The following is a 16859-nucleotide window of genomic DNA, read 5'->3' on the forward strand; positions in this document are numbered from 1 at the left end:
GAGAGAGAGAGAGTGAGAAAGAGAGTGAAGGGGGGGGGGGGGGGAGGGTGGAGGCAAGACGAAGGGAAAGGTAGACGAATGAACGTCTTAAAAATTCTTTTCCTAATTGCTCCCGTAGCCGAGATAATTATCTCTCGCGAAACGACGTTCATTAAGCATAATATTATTCAAGTAACGAGTAAGAAGTTTAATGACCGGCATGATGGAAGAAAAACGAAGGGAGCGCGCGCTCGCGCGAGGAGAGTAAATAAATGGAGCTTTCGAGTGACAGATACAGCCTTGTAGGTAGCGCCAATATAATCGCAGCTTCGCTATAACGATTGCATGGAGGCCATCCATTAAAGGGGAGTAAAAAGATTCGGACGCGCCACGAGTCCGCTTCGAATGCATTGGCAATGCCAGGTTGCCGGACTGCCGCGCCGCGCGGGATTCACGATCCTCTGCGGAGGAGTCAACGACCAGGTCGGAGGAAGAAGGTGGAAAGGATGGTTGTGCTGTGCCCAGGGAAGTTGAAAGAAAGCGAGGAGCTGCGGTAGAAATAGGCCAGGACACGAGCATGAAAGAGAGAGAGAGAGAGAGAGAGAAAGAAGGATGATGGACAACAGCTGAGTTTATATAACGTAAGAGTGGAAATCTCCTTTATATATATATAGATAGTCGCTGGTAATTTTCGGCTGTTCAATTTACATTATTTCGTGTATATGTATATACAGCTATAGGTAGGAGAGAAAGATGGATGCTCCTTTGGCGGTGCAAGAGCGCGCAAGCTCCGCTACTGTGTGTATATAACACAGCACACTTTGATGCTAGCAAGACCACCCGCACCCTGCTTGGAAAGAGCTCCATTAGCGGAGCCATTTGAATATTTGCAAAGCGCGCAAACTGGCATGGAAGTTAAAAAGATCGTAATGTACGACCGCGTCACTTGCACTCAGGCTTGAAACTGTCTCCGCGACGCGACGGGTCAGGTCGACAACGTGGGAGTAACGGGACTACCTGAGCAAGAGCCACTTAAAACTTCATCTCCCGACTTTACGCCGCGCAGCTGCAATTCGGTACGCGTTCGGGATAATTCCCTCCTGGTAATTCGTGGATTTCATTTTTACGCCTAGCCTATGTTGCTCCACCGTAATTCGTCGCGCTTCCAACTTGAAAGTTTCTTCCAGTACAATGTGTGTATGTATATATATACATCGATATACTCTCTATCTATATCTACCGCTGGGATTATCGTTGCCTCTGATTTTCTTCGAAGCTTCGAAAGCAACTCCAATTTAGTTGGGCGAGCTTGCGTTTGGTGGTTAAACTGCAGTAAACAATCGCGTATACGTGCGCGGGAAAGAGGAGAGTGTGTGCCGGCTGATATACGGGATGCCCGGGACGAATGTTCCCGGCGATAGCGGTGCTTACCATTTCAGTGTGCTCCGCGCTTACGATAAAATCGACGAATCCCGTGACACACGGCGCGGGTAATGAGACATTCCTGTTTCGTCATTCTTCGGAATGAGCGTGAATCCACGGGCGATTCGTGCACGAATATCAGCGGACGGCGAGCAGCGTCTTCTTGAAAATCTAGCTGACCTGAGGGGGAGGGGGGATTGCTATGAAGTTGTTAGTCACGCTTCTCGGATTCGTTCGCAGCTCTACTCTCGAAAGGAGGAGCTCTACCACTATAGCCTCCTCTTCGTTTCCACCTTCTTATCTTACACAGCGCTAATTTCATGCGTCTTTAATTAATACACACACATATATATATATATATGTACAGAGGTATATCGTCCGTGTGTGCACAAATGGAAATCGAACGACGAACGTGTTTCACTTTTCACTCTGCCGGAATGGACGTAAGTTAATCCTCGGGATTAATTCGATATTCAGGGGATATCTTCTTGAACAAGCGCTAGCCTCTGAATTAACCAAGATAGAGTCCGTTTCCAAACTCCAACAGTGCTTGTAATCCTTCAGCAGTAGTTCCTGTCCTTCTGTAAGTGCTCCGTGTTCCCCAAGGCGCCTGGGACCTTGTTCACCTCTTCCTCTCCAGTGATTTGCAATTTGCACTCCGATACTCTGCTATATATATATATATATATATATATATATATATATGTAGATACCTTGCCGAAATACAACGGCTTGCACTTATTTCAATGCGAGTTTTTGCATAGAACGCTGATGCTCTCGGTCCAAACGCATTATCTCTCCCACCCACCTCTGTTTTATTTAACCTACATTAGCACCGGCCCATCACTTTAAAATTTCCATAGTGCAAAGTTGCTAACTGAAAAATATTGAAACATCTGTTGCCTAAACTGTGCGAGAGGGGGAATGAGTAGCGTGTACGTATATACGCATGTATATTGAATGCGAAAGGTTAGTTTGCGAACTTGAAAACCTCTTAATCGATCCTAAACGATCGACGTTCGCTTCTTGCCGGGGCGACTCTCGCAAGATGTTTTCTGACGTTTACGGAGCTGGTAAGAAACTTTGTCTTCGAGTTGCCAGGTAATTTGCTTTCGCGTTTTCTTCTTGTTACATCCCTCCGCACCACCCTCCGCCTCACCGCAACTTTTACTCTCATGTGCCTGAAAACCTATTCATCCGCTATCAATGTATCACGAAAATCCCAATTTCGCGCAAGAACTTTAAAATCAATATTCGGCTCGAGCTAATAGAATAAGTTCGCTACTAAAAGCGCTGCCTCTAACTCGGCAGAGAAACTATACATATCTGTGTGTGTGTGTGGGTATCCTGCAGCAGTACAACGATGAATTTTCAGTAATAACCACTGATCGATCTCTCGGCGTTGTTACAACTGCGGAAGGACTATACGACTGCAAAAAACTGATCGGCTTCTGTGTAGGATGCGCTAACCGGAGCGTATCATTCCTGAATGTTTTTAAGAGCGATTTGCGGCGGTGGATTGTCATTGCGATTCCCCTGCAGTAGCGGTATATATATATATAGGAGATCCAAAGTGAGGCAATCATTAGAAGAGTGATGTATTATGAAATCCAAAGGTTTATCGTCCTCCCGTGTGACATTATTACGACGCGTCGTGCACCTGCGCTTGCATTCTAACCCTAACGAGGCCGTAATATTTACGTCATCTCCGATGCGCCAAGGCTGTTTGCATCTCGTCACCGGACGCGTATAATCGTGCCGCGTTAATCCCCTAACGAGCGACGCGCTGGACTTTGCCCAAACCCCTCGCATTTCTGCAAAATTTACTTCCAAAGATATCGCACGCTAGCGTGTACTTGTGACCTGAAATCTATAAATAATTTATAGACAGTCATCGAGTCTCCTCGCGAGAATCATCGTTTTTCGTGTCAAGCGTGTAATCGAGACTGGAGAATCCCGTACAACCGAGTGGCAGACTTTGTCCGAGCTGGAGTCGCGGCAACGCAGAAATTACTCGCGCTTCCTCATCGATTCTTCCAGCGAGCTACCGATTCCGTCCTTATGCATCCTCTTACTTGGTCATTCGATCAATAAGAGTAAATGTAACTGATAGTGGAACGCTCCGTTAGGCGAAGGAAGTCTGAAGGCTCGGGGCAACGGAAGAGCGAGCTGTCTTCCATCTCCTCTCCCAGCCAGCGTGCCCATCTCGCATTCATTCTGAAAACGCTCGTATAAAGAGCTCGTCCTCGAATCTATAAATAAATTTTGTGGAATCATTGCCGCACGTATTCCTCAAGATCCGCGTTAATTCGCAATTTCTCATATCCGGGACATCGAGGAGCGTAATGCCCTTTGCTTGCTCATCGACATTTCCGTTCATTATTCCGCCTATCTCGATCGGTACTCTCGCGTGAGAACGTAATTTCGTTAGGAATCACGCCAGTCGACTCGATCCAGCCGGACGCCATAGGAAGTCGAAAACATTTTTCGGCTAATTATCGAGCTAAACGGACGTTCCGTCGATGACGCAACGCACCTTCGGGGTTTATATTAACGTCTGTACTGTTATTATATACGGAGTGCTTTTTTTTTATCCTTGCTCCAATTAGTTACATGCCACGGTAGATATTTTACCCGGCGAACGCGATCGTTTCGGCGAACCTTTTCGTGTTCTTAATCATGGGTCCTTTCGACCCCTCTTCCTCCTACCTGAATACAAGATTTCCGGACCTTATATCCCGATCTATCATCATACACGTTCAACGCACACTCTCGAGTATTATTATCGCGGTATCTCTCTTCGACGCGAAAACACCTCGAGAGATTTTCGGTCAGTCTGCAATAATATTTCAGCGATCCTCTTCAGGATCTCCAGAATTGTTAATCGTGACAACCGTGAAGGAGGCATCCCTGACTGGTCGTCGCGCTGCTGACGAGTTGGTTAACCGTTAATCTTTATTTCCGGGAAAGAGAGAGAGAGAGAGAGAGAGAGAGAGAATACTCGAGACTCCCCCGATCCGACGCACATGTCCGAAGATTGAGCAATTGGATGCTGCGTATCCAGGTAGCTACCATGCGTGCACCGTTAACCTCGCAAAGGTGGGCACTGGCCGATTGCACGGAAACCTCGACGGGCAGCAGAAAAAGAGAAAATGGAAAGGGAGGAGGATAAGATGAAGAAGAGGAAGAGGAGAGAGTGACCGAGAGCAACAACGTAGACAGCAGAGTCCAGACGCACACGTGCAGTTTTTTCTCGTTAAAAGCGAGTAATGATCGTTTCAGCACCGGTTACCTGTCTCATTCACCCAGCTAAGTGATTTTATCCACTTTAATCCATTAGAAGGAAAGATTACTCGACGCGAACACCGGCATAGATCACTGTTCAATATTAAGGACTCGTGAGAATCGTTGCTTGATATATTTGGATAGAGCTGTTACGTCACTGCCATTCTTAATTGCCATCGTAGGCGAGTTATACGATTCGCTCTGGGAACGCCTATATAGTAAGCTACACAGATATGAACTACGATATAGCTGGATGTGAATGATGTGTGCTCGTCGGATAATTACTCGGAGAAACGGAACTGTAATTCTGTTAGAGCGCGCGTCTCGAGGCATCTCGTCCCTCCGAGATGTATATGTATATACATATATATATATATATATATATATATATATACATGCGGGAGGATACATGGAATTTCCGCGAAGGTCGATATGCATCGGGGTCGGCCGATGACGTCACCCGAGAAATCCATCAATCTATATCGCCCGGCGCTCGCTTCATGGACACATTTGGACAGTTCGCCAATAATGGCCTTATAATCACTGGCGGTCAGAGTTTCGAATTCCGCAAAGAAGAACCATCGTCCGCTCTCGCGCGTGCGATGCTTGACGCAAGATCGATGGCCTCCGGTGCTATCGACTTCCCGCTGAGTTTTTTGACCCCCTGACCTTGAGAGGATGTTGCGAGCCGTGTAATCGCAGGGTCACGAGCCAATCGTCGAGGAAATGATCCTTTTGACGACTCTAATCTCGTTTCCTGGAACGATATCCTTGCAAAAGCAAATCGCTCGCGTTGTCGCTCGCTCATCCTCTCCTCTATATATAGCTATCATCGCGTACACCCACGAAAGAAGACGCGCGCGGTGGGAGTAACGGTGAATCCAGTAATTAATTTCGCACGTTCACGTGGCTGGCACACCCATTCACGCCCGTAGTCTTCAATTATTACGCTGCTGGCCACTATATATAGCAGTCGCGGAGAGTAGGGGAGTAGGAAGGGGAGTTTGCCCTCGCGGTTTCTTGGCGTAAAACGGATGTTCCAGCCAGCGCAACGCCACTCCAGAGAGAGAGAGAGAGAGAGAGAGAGAGAGAGCGCGCATGTAATTTTTCGATGGAGAACCGATGGAGAACGGTAACTGCGCGTGGGGTGGGTGCACGGAGAGGAACTCAGGCAGAAAGGACGGAGGGACGTGCGCGATGAGGAAGGTTGAGGGAGGGATCGGAGGGAGGGATCGAGGCGAGGCGTTAAAAGAGAAAGGATGGAAGGCTGCTTCGCACTTGTATGCGAGAGCCGACAGACTTCGGATAGTGGAGGTGTACCCAGGGGGCTATTAACCGTTCGCAAACAATGATCTAGAAGCGGAAGTGGCTGCTCTCTCGACAGCGTCGCACCGTCCCGTATATACCATCCCAGCAGCCACGACCACCGACGCAAACGTCTTATCTGAATTCCAGTCTTCCCTCGAATGGTACAATACGCGCGCGACAGAGATTTGCTCATGGAATAATTGCAATAAAGAAAGAATAGACTAATCCGGTTTTTGGTAGAACGAGAGAGAGAGAGAGAGAGAGATTCGAGTCTGTCGATGCTCCTGTGGACCGCGTTTGCCTCGATGCATCCACAATGCTAAACTGTCAAAGCAACCCTTGCATTCTCTCTCCGTAATTATTAATACGCTCCTTGTACTACCGTACACCTTTGCCCCGAGCTAGGTGAATCAACGTTGCATCAGACCCACTCTCTTTCATTCCTTTAAATCATCATCCAACATAATTTCATCTGAAAAGTAGCTGTATCGCTAAAGCACAAGCTCTCCGAGTAATTGCTACTTGAATCGTTTTCAATCTCGTCTGGCAATTATTTGCTGAAGAGAGAATTCGATAGCAATAATAACATTGTAGCTTAATTGTAATAAAAATGACCCACGTTCGGTTAAACCCTAATAGGTTCCTTTTCAAGGCATCCTAGCTCTCTCTCCCTCTCTCTCTCTCTCTCTCTCTCTCTCTCTCTCTCTCTCTCTCTCTCTCTCTCTTTCTCTCTCTCTCTCTCTCTCTCTCTTTCTCTCTCTCTCTCTCTCTGCTGGAGTTGTTGGCTCGCTCGATCTCCACTGGAGGTAAAATAATAACAAGCCGTAATGCAATAGATAGATAATAAGGCATACTGCTATATAACTGCAGCACTAATTTTCCTTGGCAGCTAATTCACGGATGCAAATTTTGTATAAGCTCCTAAATGCAATCGCGTGTATTTCAATTTGAATTTAAGCTGGCGTTTACTTAAAATGTAGGTATTTATTGGCATACCAACGTAGCACCTTACACGTGATGGAGACGCATGTAGTTGATTCTCGCTCTTGTACGCCAATTAGGCTAAAATTAAAGCAAAATGCTCGCTGGTAGTAAATGCAACGGTTGATCTGTTACTTTCTCACGCGGTAATGAGGAGTTTCTTCTTTGTTAACGATTGGCTCTAACTGAGTTTATGGCTTCTCGGAAGCGCACAGCCCAATGAATATCGTCACTTCCTTTGAAACGAGCGCTCGGCCCAATGGAAGAATTGTGGTGAATTCGTAAGTAGGAACTATATTATTCCTGATTTTGCTGGAAACGCATCTTGTAGTACATACGCGGCCATACGGGTAGGCTATACCGTTATAAAGCAGTCGGTACACTCGAACGACTCCAGCGAAGAGCCCATAAGGCCCGATTCCAAAGGGTTAGTGCCCCTATACGCTATAACGCCTTATCAAATGTTCTGCCTCGATATACCACTAGTGCGCATGCGCATTACCAATTCAGACACTGTACACGTCATTTATTTTCATATATATCACGCCCAATTTACCGCAGCAACGCGCAAGATCCGTCCGAAGCTTTTTATCTCGCTATATATCCATATCCATATACATATATATATATATATATATATATAGACCGGAGGAAAATCAATGGCAGAGCTGGAATAAAGGCCACGGCCGATACACATTAATTATATGCTCCCGGGATAAAAATAGTTTTGATAGGCGAACATCACGTGCACCGGTGCGTTCGGTAAAAGACGTATACGTATATATATATATATATATATATATATATATACGTAGGTGAATTCGCAACAACTTCGTGCTGCTGCTGTGCTTTACGTCCAATGGGGGACGCGCTCTCTTTGTGTGCAAATTCGCGCATGCATCGATACACTAGAGTACTTATGAAAATGAAACCTTGAATTCGCTCCGGTAGTCTTGCAAGGGCAATGATTTCCGAGTGTTTTCACTATTTCGCAAGGACGAGAACCTCGCGCGAGGCACACAGCGCACATTGATAACGCCATCTCGACCGCTCGTAATTACTGTCAATTTTAAAGTGGGTAGCGGAAACTGGTTGATCGATGTACGATTCGCCAACTTCTCTCTCTCTCTCTCTCTCTCGTACAAGCACGCAGATAGTCGCGCATCCTTCTCGCACCGCGAGCATCCCGAGAGATCTCCACCACCGATACTCGGAATGTCTCACTTAGACTCTCATCCGTCTCCCTCTTTCTTTCAGCCATTTCCAATGATGCATAACGCTATAATTTAGCATCGTCCATTGACAGACATTTATCGTTCAACTGCTAATTGACACGTTAATTTTCCACCCGTGGATCGCGATTTTAATTGCCAGGCTAAAAATGTAGCCTTGCGCGACTCCTCGGATGGCGGAAGCAGGGAAGATAGCTGCCATAAGCCAAGGATACCGAGGGAGAGTGCAGGGTAAAGAAAGATATAATAATGGTAGAGAAAGAGAGAAATAACAGCCCCTAATTAGCCGCACGGTTTAATCTGGTCGAAGAAACGCGGAAAAAAAAAGAGGAGAAAAGGGGAAGGTTTCCCTTGGTGGCTTTTCGTTATCCTTAGGAAAATGGACTCGATTATTCAAAGGATAAAAAAAGCTGCGGAGCTACGCTGTATTCCAGCACGATTTATTAAGGAATCTTTCACGTGCCGAATGAGGAGAGGGTAATTCCTTTGACAATTATTCGCAGTGGAATAATCCAAGATGAGCCGGTGCTAAAGCTCCATGCTTTTTCCCATTAGAGGGATGTAATAGCAGCTAGCGAAGATAAACGGGTCACCTCGTTTGGTTTTGTGCTTGGTCAAGGCCGATAAGATTGATGCATCCTTAAGCGATCGCGAGTGATCGATATAGTATATCCGAGGAAAGTGCGCGCGACCAGTCGAATCTCATTACCCTCCGCTGGCTGGCAGCAACTAGGCGAGCACCATTGTGCCGGCTCGAACTTCATTATCCAGACTAATTATTTCAAAGTTAGTCGAACAGTTCGCCACAATGTAATGGCAAAGGAAACGGTCTTGGAGGAAGAGCAGCGGCGGCGGCGAGCTTGGTGGCTATGCGAATGAGAGGCACTCTGAGAGAAACCTGGTGCTTTCGCGAGTATGAGAGAGAGAGAGAGAGAGAGAGAGGGAGAGAGGAGGGGCCCAGTTGCAACGGCAAACCAAGGAGAACGCAACGCGGGGAACATAATATCGCTGGTGCGAGCCTCTCTTGCCTTTGTTGCCATTCATTAGAGTAATTACAGGAACCGATATTCTCGGGAATACCTCCACCCTTGCTCGACTAAGAATTGAATACCGCGCGTACACCAAAATGCGAAACTGACATTCCACCACACTGACACGTTCCTCCACGACGAAACCACTATACGAATGCACGTGCCCTCGCCATCCCCTTTCCCAATATAGCACACACCTGTCCCAAATTTGACACTCTCGATATTCCAACGACTCGATTCTTTAGCCAATTCCAATGAGTTTTCCTTCGTATTCCACGAGCCATCTATAGAATCCACGGTTATTTTAACCTTTGCATTAGCAAATTCATATTTCAAAAATCAACTCTGCTGCCTCCCGTATATTATTCACTGTAACGCATCGCGTGGAAATTTTTACGCGGTTCTTTAATAAAGCTTCAAATCAAACGTTCTCCCTTTGCGTTATCGAGCGACGGCTTGTAATTTAAAGCACGAAATTAAAATTTTAATAAAGCTCATTGTTGCTGTATTTTATGACAAACATCGAGGTGCGTAACTTGGTGTAATTTTAACTGCACGTGGATCGATAAATATTGAATAGCCGTCGTACCATCCAGTTGCAATTTTAACGTGGCGCAGGATAAACTCGTTTTACTTTTTGTCAGAAGCGCGTTTGCAGCGTTTCGCTATAGAAATTCATCTGGTCTGCTTTTTTTTCCTTCGTCTATCCCGAGGAGACCACGAGTTTCAGTTAACTCTGCGCCACACCGTGACGTCGCATAACACTTAAAAAGTGTACGCGAGGCCAGGCGAGACCCACCAATCAATTATTCGCGATCGTCCAACACGAAGACTGAAATCCCTTTCGAGCACGCGTAACCGCCGAGATGGAAAATTGTTTTTCCGCAAGCGATGGAGCTTTATTGATTCCATTGGGAACGAGGGAAATTGATGGAAGAACTAGCACTCGGAGTACTGCACGGAGGGAGAGCGGAGCAAAGGAGAAAAATGGGAGGTGAGAGCTATAGTGTTGAGGGAAGGTGCGAGGAGGGGAGAGAGGGATTCGCGTAACGTGTCCGAGAGGCGAAAAGCGCGAAATGAAAAACTTGGCGCGCAAGCATCGGAATTTGCGCGATTAATTGAAAATCAGGATAGGTGGAGGATCCAGAGAGAGAGAGAGAGAGAGAGAGAGAGAGAGAGAGAGAGAATTGGATCCACAGATTTGAATTTAGAGGTAGGAAGGCGTGTGAATCTTGGTGGTACTCAAGATGGGAGGAAGCTCGGTCGTTTGGTGGAGGATGGAGGGGGAGGGGGGAGGGTGCTCTTGACACCGAGTAGAACCAGCAGGGGAAGTTTGAGAGATCGTCGTCGTGGATGTCGTTGAGGAGTCCGATCGTCGAAGGATAAATGGTAAATCGTAGGACGAGCTTCGCCCTCTTCGAGGGGATAAGTAAAGGGGAAGGAGAAAAGAATCGGATGAGATGGAAAAATCTGGCGAGAGGTTCGAGTCGTGGTTGGAGAATTCTATACGTTTTTTAGGAGAATTTCCAATCGAACTGGAGAAGCCTCCAAGTGAGGCAAATCGTACACCATGATGGCATCCTCGACGTCATCGTCGCCAACCTCGCTCTCGACCGATCGATCGATCGATCGAGAGAGAGAGAGAGAGAGAGAGAGAGAGAGAGAGAGAGAGAGAGAGATAGAGAGAGTAAAATTCCAATTTAAAATTCCAGCTTAAACTCGTGCGGGCACAATCCCTGAAGAGTGGCTGCTCGGCCGAGTCCACTGACCACCACCACCAACACCATGCGCCTCGCGTCGAATATCACTTTTGGCAAATAAGGTGCTCTGTGCACATGGATCGAAACATCCACTTTTTCAACCATTGTTTCGCGCACCAGGAAAAAGCTCGACGCTTTCTCGCATCATGTGTATACGATTTACGCATATAAATATACATCTCTGATGGTTTCGTGGTTGGTATATACGCGTCAGAGTCGCAGAGACCCGGCCGAGCTGGCTCTCTTCGTGGTTTTTCGTCGTTTCTCACGTACCTGGACGTAACTGAGGAAGAAGTCTCCGGCACACAGGTAACCAGGTAAATCAGCGAAGACTCGTGGAGAGTGTACGTGGTAGATCTCTCGCACGCAGGAAGGCTTATAGCACTTGAGGAGCTCTCGCGTGCCCTTGGACTTGAGCCCCGTTCACGGCCACAACCAACACAGAAATGCTGGGATTGCAAGGCGTGCGGCCACTTTTCCTGCCGGTGTACCAGGTGGGGGGATGTGCCCGGTTGCTGTTGGCAGGTGGAATGCTCAACATCACCGCAACGTACACACGAATTATTAGTGCGACGGGACGCGCCGACGGGTCCGTTGGGGCAGGAGGAGGGGGGAGTGAGGCACATCGATGGGGGGATATACCTTCTCTCTCTCTCTCTCTCTCTTCTACAGAGTGGAGCGGAGGGAGGAGGGGGAGGGGGAAGCGAGCGAGCGAGCAAGAGCAATCTTGGATGAGGAGAACTGACGCGGAAGGAGATGTGTGGTGGCGAGAATTTCTCGCCGAGCGAGAGAAGGCGCGAGAAGGGGACAGAATGGGTGATGGTACGTGTTACTCTCGAGGATGGGAAAGGGAAAGGGGGGCCCAACGATTCGGACGATCCACCGTGTGATTTCAAGTACGTTCACTGAACCTCGCGCTTCCGCAGTTTATCGTGATGAGCCTTTCGGGATTTCTGACCTCCCGTCTGCATTCCTCCTTCCGGAGCGAGGATATACGCGATGTGCCATTGTACTTCCCGCAAATTATTTTGATGCCTTGCGGAAACGTCGCGCTCCCTCCTTCTCCAGATGATGCACGGCTAATTAAGAGACCAGTTTTTTTTACGACGCCTCCACCTCCTACCTCTCATCGTCCGTTCTCCTCCACAATTATTGTATATATAGTTTTTCAAATGAAAATGCTAGGCATCGCGACGAGCAGCGACGCTCGTAAGAGGCTCGCGCACCGCCAATCGTTGCGTGGAAAAAGTGCGGAAAAACAGAATAACGATTGTATATTTATCAATGTGCAATAATAATTCGTATTAATAAGAGGATCGCTCGAATTACGGAAATAGCTTCGTGTCCCGGGTCCATAAGCCGCGGGCGTTAATGGCGTAAAATAGCTTCAATAATTCATCAGTCGTAAAAACAATCCCGTTTCTCATAATTACAAGCCGCTGCATCGGACGATAGGAAGAGACGAGAGTGCCATAATATTCCGAACGACATATCTCCAAGTGCATGGTCCGCCGCTCCGCGCGGCTCTCGCTTGTATAATATGGCTGGCAATGGCATTTCGTTATTGAAGCGCGAGATGCGTGTCCCGATAAGGCGTCGGGTTATCGCGCCGCGCGGCAGCTGGGCGCAGTAGGAAGAGGAAGGAGCAGGCCGAGCAGGGCCTATGCCAAATCCGTTAAAATATTGTCAGCGCCGGGAGGGAAAGGTAGCGTGTAACTGGTTCGCATCAGTTTAATAACGCGAGATCTCGCCTGACGTTGACTGGCTGAGCGGGTAAGTGGAGCAACGTACGCGAGGGAATCGAACGAACGGAGGAATAGCAGTGGCAACGGCAGCTCGTGCAGGGACAAGCCGATAGCAGTGGGTAAAAGCGTAAGGAGGAGGCGAATTGGCAAGGCTGCCTTGGACGGATACGATAAGCCACTGCTCTACGGAGAATTAATGCAGTCGCTTGATCGGGATCTGGTTGAAGAAATCGCGAGACGCAGATAGCGCGTCATTTATCGGATAGCGAGTAGCCGGAGTGTGCCAAGCGTTGTCAGTTCTCCTGTTGTAATCAGTGGACCTTGGACGCGGACTCGTTAGTTACTTCACGATCCACCGGGATTAACATATTCGCGCGCCGAACGGACCCTCCGGCTGCCAACTGTAAATTGGGACCGGCACTCTGCGCGACTCAAGAGGTGATAGCGTTCGCCACTTGTTCGCGTGTTGGCGTATTATCATAACGCATGGACGCTCGTGCGTGCGTGCGTGCGTGTGTGTGTGTGTGTGATATATATGTAATCGTGGCGAGGCGCGCGCCCCTCCCTCCCGGCTCTAGTCTTATCATCCTCGCACGCACCTCTTTTAATAACGCTCGCAACGACCCGCAGGCTCATCCTCGACCCAACCATGAGGGACATTTTCTAATTTGCCCAGCGATTCTTCCGTGATAAAAGCCCAAGACCGTGCAAAAGAGTCCGTCTTAGACCCGATGAAACGGTCCTGTGCCTCCTAGCACACACACACACACACATATATATATAGCAGCATCTCCTAGCTCTGGCACATTCCAGGCGACTTCCTTCTTCCAGTCTCTTCTTCTACCGTTTACACGCCTATCTTCCGCGCCTCTCCTTCCGCACTACACACCCGCCTCCAACACGCATTTGCATACTCTGCTCCCATTTCGGCTTTAACCTCTAATTTACACCTTTTCCCACTCCTACACCTCTTCCCAACTCAACATTTTTCATTTAAATATGAAAGATAACCCACGTGTAATCTTCCATCTAGCCTACATTTTTCATTGGCCACTATATGCAAAAGTTGTCTAATAGAAAACCTGACGTTGCACAAGAGAAAGTTTCTTTCTTCTTCCTTCTTCATAATTATAAGTATATTAATTTGGGCTGTAAGAGAATTAGTCTTTTTCTCCTTCGTTTCTCTTTAGTACAGCACACGCATACTCGATAATATTTATAGAATTATAGAAGATAGGTTTTCAGGTTATTCTTTCAGCAATTACTGGAGCGGTATAGCCGTTCTAATCTCAGCTCGTGGGCTAGCCAGCTAAAAGCATTCCATGGCAACAGCAGGATAACCGAAACTGCTGCTAACTGTGTTTCACGTTTCGATGCTGCTGCCGAGCTATGTCATGATATTCGAGAGCTCCCCGGAGACGTTTCCAATCGTATGATATGGCATAGCATCGTATACTATAGTAGTAATGGCGTAACCGTGATACGGGTCAAAGCTGACTTGGCCCACCTGCGTGGCGTTGAAAACGGAGATGCAAGTACGGCAATCGATAGGAAACTGTGCACGCAGGCGCTCGCGCGAATCGCAGGAAACAGTTAGATTTGCGGCCCGTGCCATGATGGAATAGTTAACAGTCAGGGATTAACGTAATAATGTATTCCTGTATGAAGCAGATGCACGGGAGCGTAAAAAATTCTTCGGTATCCACACCTCTCTCCCTCCCTCCCTCCCTCCCTCCCTCCCTCTCTCTCTCTCTCTCTCTCTCTCTCTCTCGCTCTCTCTCTCTCGCTCTCTATGGCTAAGGTATCCGCAAACCCGAGCGTTCCACACGCTGAATAGAAGCGGTCAAAACAAATATCTTCTCTACAAGCCCCTTCTTCTCCTCACCTTCTCTCGTGTAAGCTGCTTTTACTGTTGTGACTTTATTTTTACTCCAACCTCTCTCCTTCACAGCCCCCTCCCCCCCCCCCCCCCCCCCTCCACCACCTCCTCCTGCTTCTTTCTCCACCTCTTCAAACCTTTCTTCTGCTACTCGATTCCGAATCGATGGCAAAGCACAGCTTTTATTTCGCCTCACTTTGTTGCTACACACTCGATGCATTCACAAGAAAATATACATACGACAATGCTTTTTCCATTTTATACGATTCTTGTTTTTTCAGCATTATGCTGCGAATTTTTATGGAAATTTACGAGAAAAACTATTTGGAAAAATGGCAACTCTTGTTGCACCCACTATCCAATTGAAAAATTTATTTTTAAAAAGATAAACACGTAGGTTCGAGTAACTTTCGGCGGAAGCTTGCCAATGTTGAAATGTTCCTTTTTTAAATTCGCTTCGCTTTTTAATGATATTTGTTTCCACGAGTTAACTGGCCAATTTGATAGAAAATTGTTCTACGAAATGCACAATAATTCAAGCTTCTCTTTGATACTGCCCCCGGCACTGTGCGGGTAAGGTCTGAAAACCAAAACAAATCAGACACGAGAGTTGTATGAAAACAAAAAGCTCTCCCAAGGACACGGAAAATATTGCCAAGTATTTTTCTATTGTGATTGCTTATACACAGACGTCTTTCACCCAACAATGATGCCGTTTACACGTTTCCCCTTACAATTTTTTCCCTTCAATTTCTAATGGCGTCGATACGAACGATAAACCAACTCTCATGTACGGAACATAATAATATATACGTACGAGGAAGGAAAAGAAAAAAAAAGCGCTTACTCACACACACACACACACACACGTGTCTAGTATATAATATACAAATAATATATCGTACAATACACACTCGAGATGTGCGAATGGACGTGTACACATATTATTCGAGCGATCCTTCCATCGAAGGCCTAGTATGAACGCGATAATTATTCCTCGAGCGAGTAACGTACAATCATCGTGGGTTAAAAAAAGTGGCTGGAATCCGTACGTAATGCGTCGAATTGCAGCAAATCCGTAAACGCTCGAGCCGACCAGTGGAAAGGGGGTCAGAGAATAAAAGATAGCCTCAAGTTTAAACGTTAAACGGCGGTCAATCGAGAACTCGCATCTTCGTCGCCGTTCTATCGGAAAAATAATTTGATCGCTCGACCTTTGCCGCGAGCTTGACAATTTATCAAGCCGAAGGGAGAAATTTTCGGATTCCGAAGAAGCTATCGGAGGGAAGCTGTCACGCAGCTGCTGTATACATTTAAAGGTGCACAATGATCGACTCACACACTGGTAACATCCGGAGCAAGTAGCAAATAGAAAACAACCGCGTAGTATTTTTCCTTCCGAATTTAACTGGTTCTCTCGGTGAACACGCGGTAGAGTCAGTGCATACCGTGCGCGATGAGCGGGGCAGAATAAAAAAGAAAAGAAAAAGACAAAAGAGCTAGGCGGCGGAAAAGTGGGAATTTGCGACTTGGCAAAACCAATCGAATTGGATTGATTTGACGCTGGCGCGCTAGTGAGCGCGAGTAATAATGTTTTTGCCAGAGCCTCGCGGACGGTTCTTCATGAGTGAATTCACCGGTTTATTAAGCAACAGAAGGATGCAGCCGGTAGGTTGGTAGGTTTTTCCGCATCCAACCGATGGATCGAGTCTTTTGACAGACTTTTTGTGCCGAATATGTCTGATTGCTCGCAGCACCTTATTGATAAGTAATTACAGGCTTGGCGTAATTCCTGGTACGAGGTAGATGGAGGATTGCGAAGGCGGTTGCATGGCTTACCGGCGGATGGCTAGCCGTGCGTTATTGCTTATAAGCTTGTTCCGGAAGCGTTGCTGGATTCGCTAGTGAGTAGCGTTAGTTATAGTTAGTTCCTTGTTGGCCGAGTGGAAGCAAACAGACGGAGAGCGTAAAATGACTCGGCTGGACGGGTCTGCGTGGTGGTGGTTTCAACGATTCGAACGGAAAAGCCAATAAAGTCGAGTGAGAGGAAAGGAGAGAGAGAGAGAGAGAGAGAGAGAGGCGCGGGACGACGAGCGCTGCTCGTAAAGAAAGTAATCGTTTAAGGCTTTCGCGCCTCTCTGTCTCACGAGGCGTTACGGCCTAATTGAGTCTGTTTGTAATCCTGCTTATGGATCTTTATGAAAGGGAAGGTTTACAGGCGCAACATAAACCTCATC

The 16859-nt window shown here is 47.2% G+C and overlaps 2 protein-coding genes across 7 annotated transcripts in view; one reads left to right on the top strand and one right to left on the bottom strand.

Moving 5' to 3' along the window:
• LOC136778340 (uncharacterized) overlaps positions 1-11398 on the bottom strand; it is a 143762-nt gene extending 132364 nt beyond the window's left edge. Inside the window, exon 1 of the mRNA XM_066735094.1 lies at positions 11272-11398. The gene's annotated coding sequence lies outside the window, so the exon portion shown is untranslated. The remainder of the gene's footprint in view (positions 1-11271) is intronic.
• The window catches only part of Atg16 (Autophagy-related 16), a 334508-nt gene that overhangs the window by 272931 nt on the left and 44718 nt on the right, over positions 1-16859 (top strand). The gene's annotated exons all lie outside the window — the stretch shown is intronic.

Source organism: Prorops nasuta, unplaced genomic scaffold (assembly GCF_024137725.1).
Source record: "Prorops nasuta isolate Cenicafe-Biocafe unplaced genomic scaffold, Cenicafe_Pnas_1.2 PNAS00014, whole genome shotgun sequence".
Taxonomy (NCBI): Eukaryota; Metazoa; Arthropoda; class Insecta; order Hymenoptera; family Bethylidae; genus Prorops; species Prorops nasuta.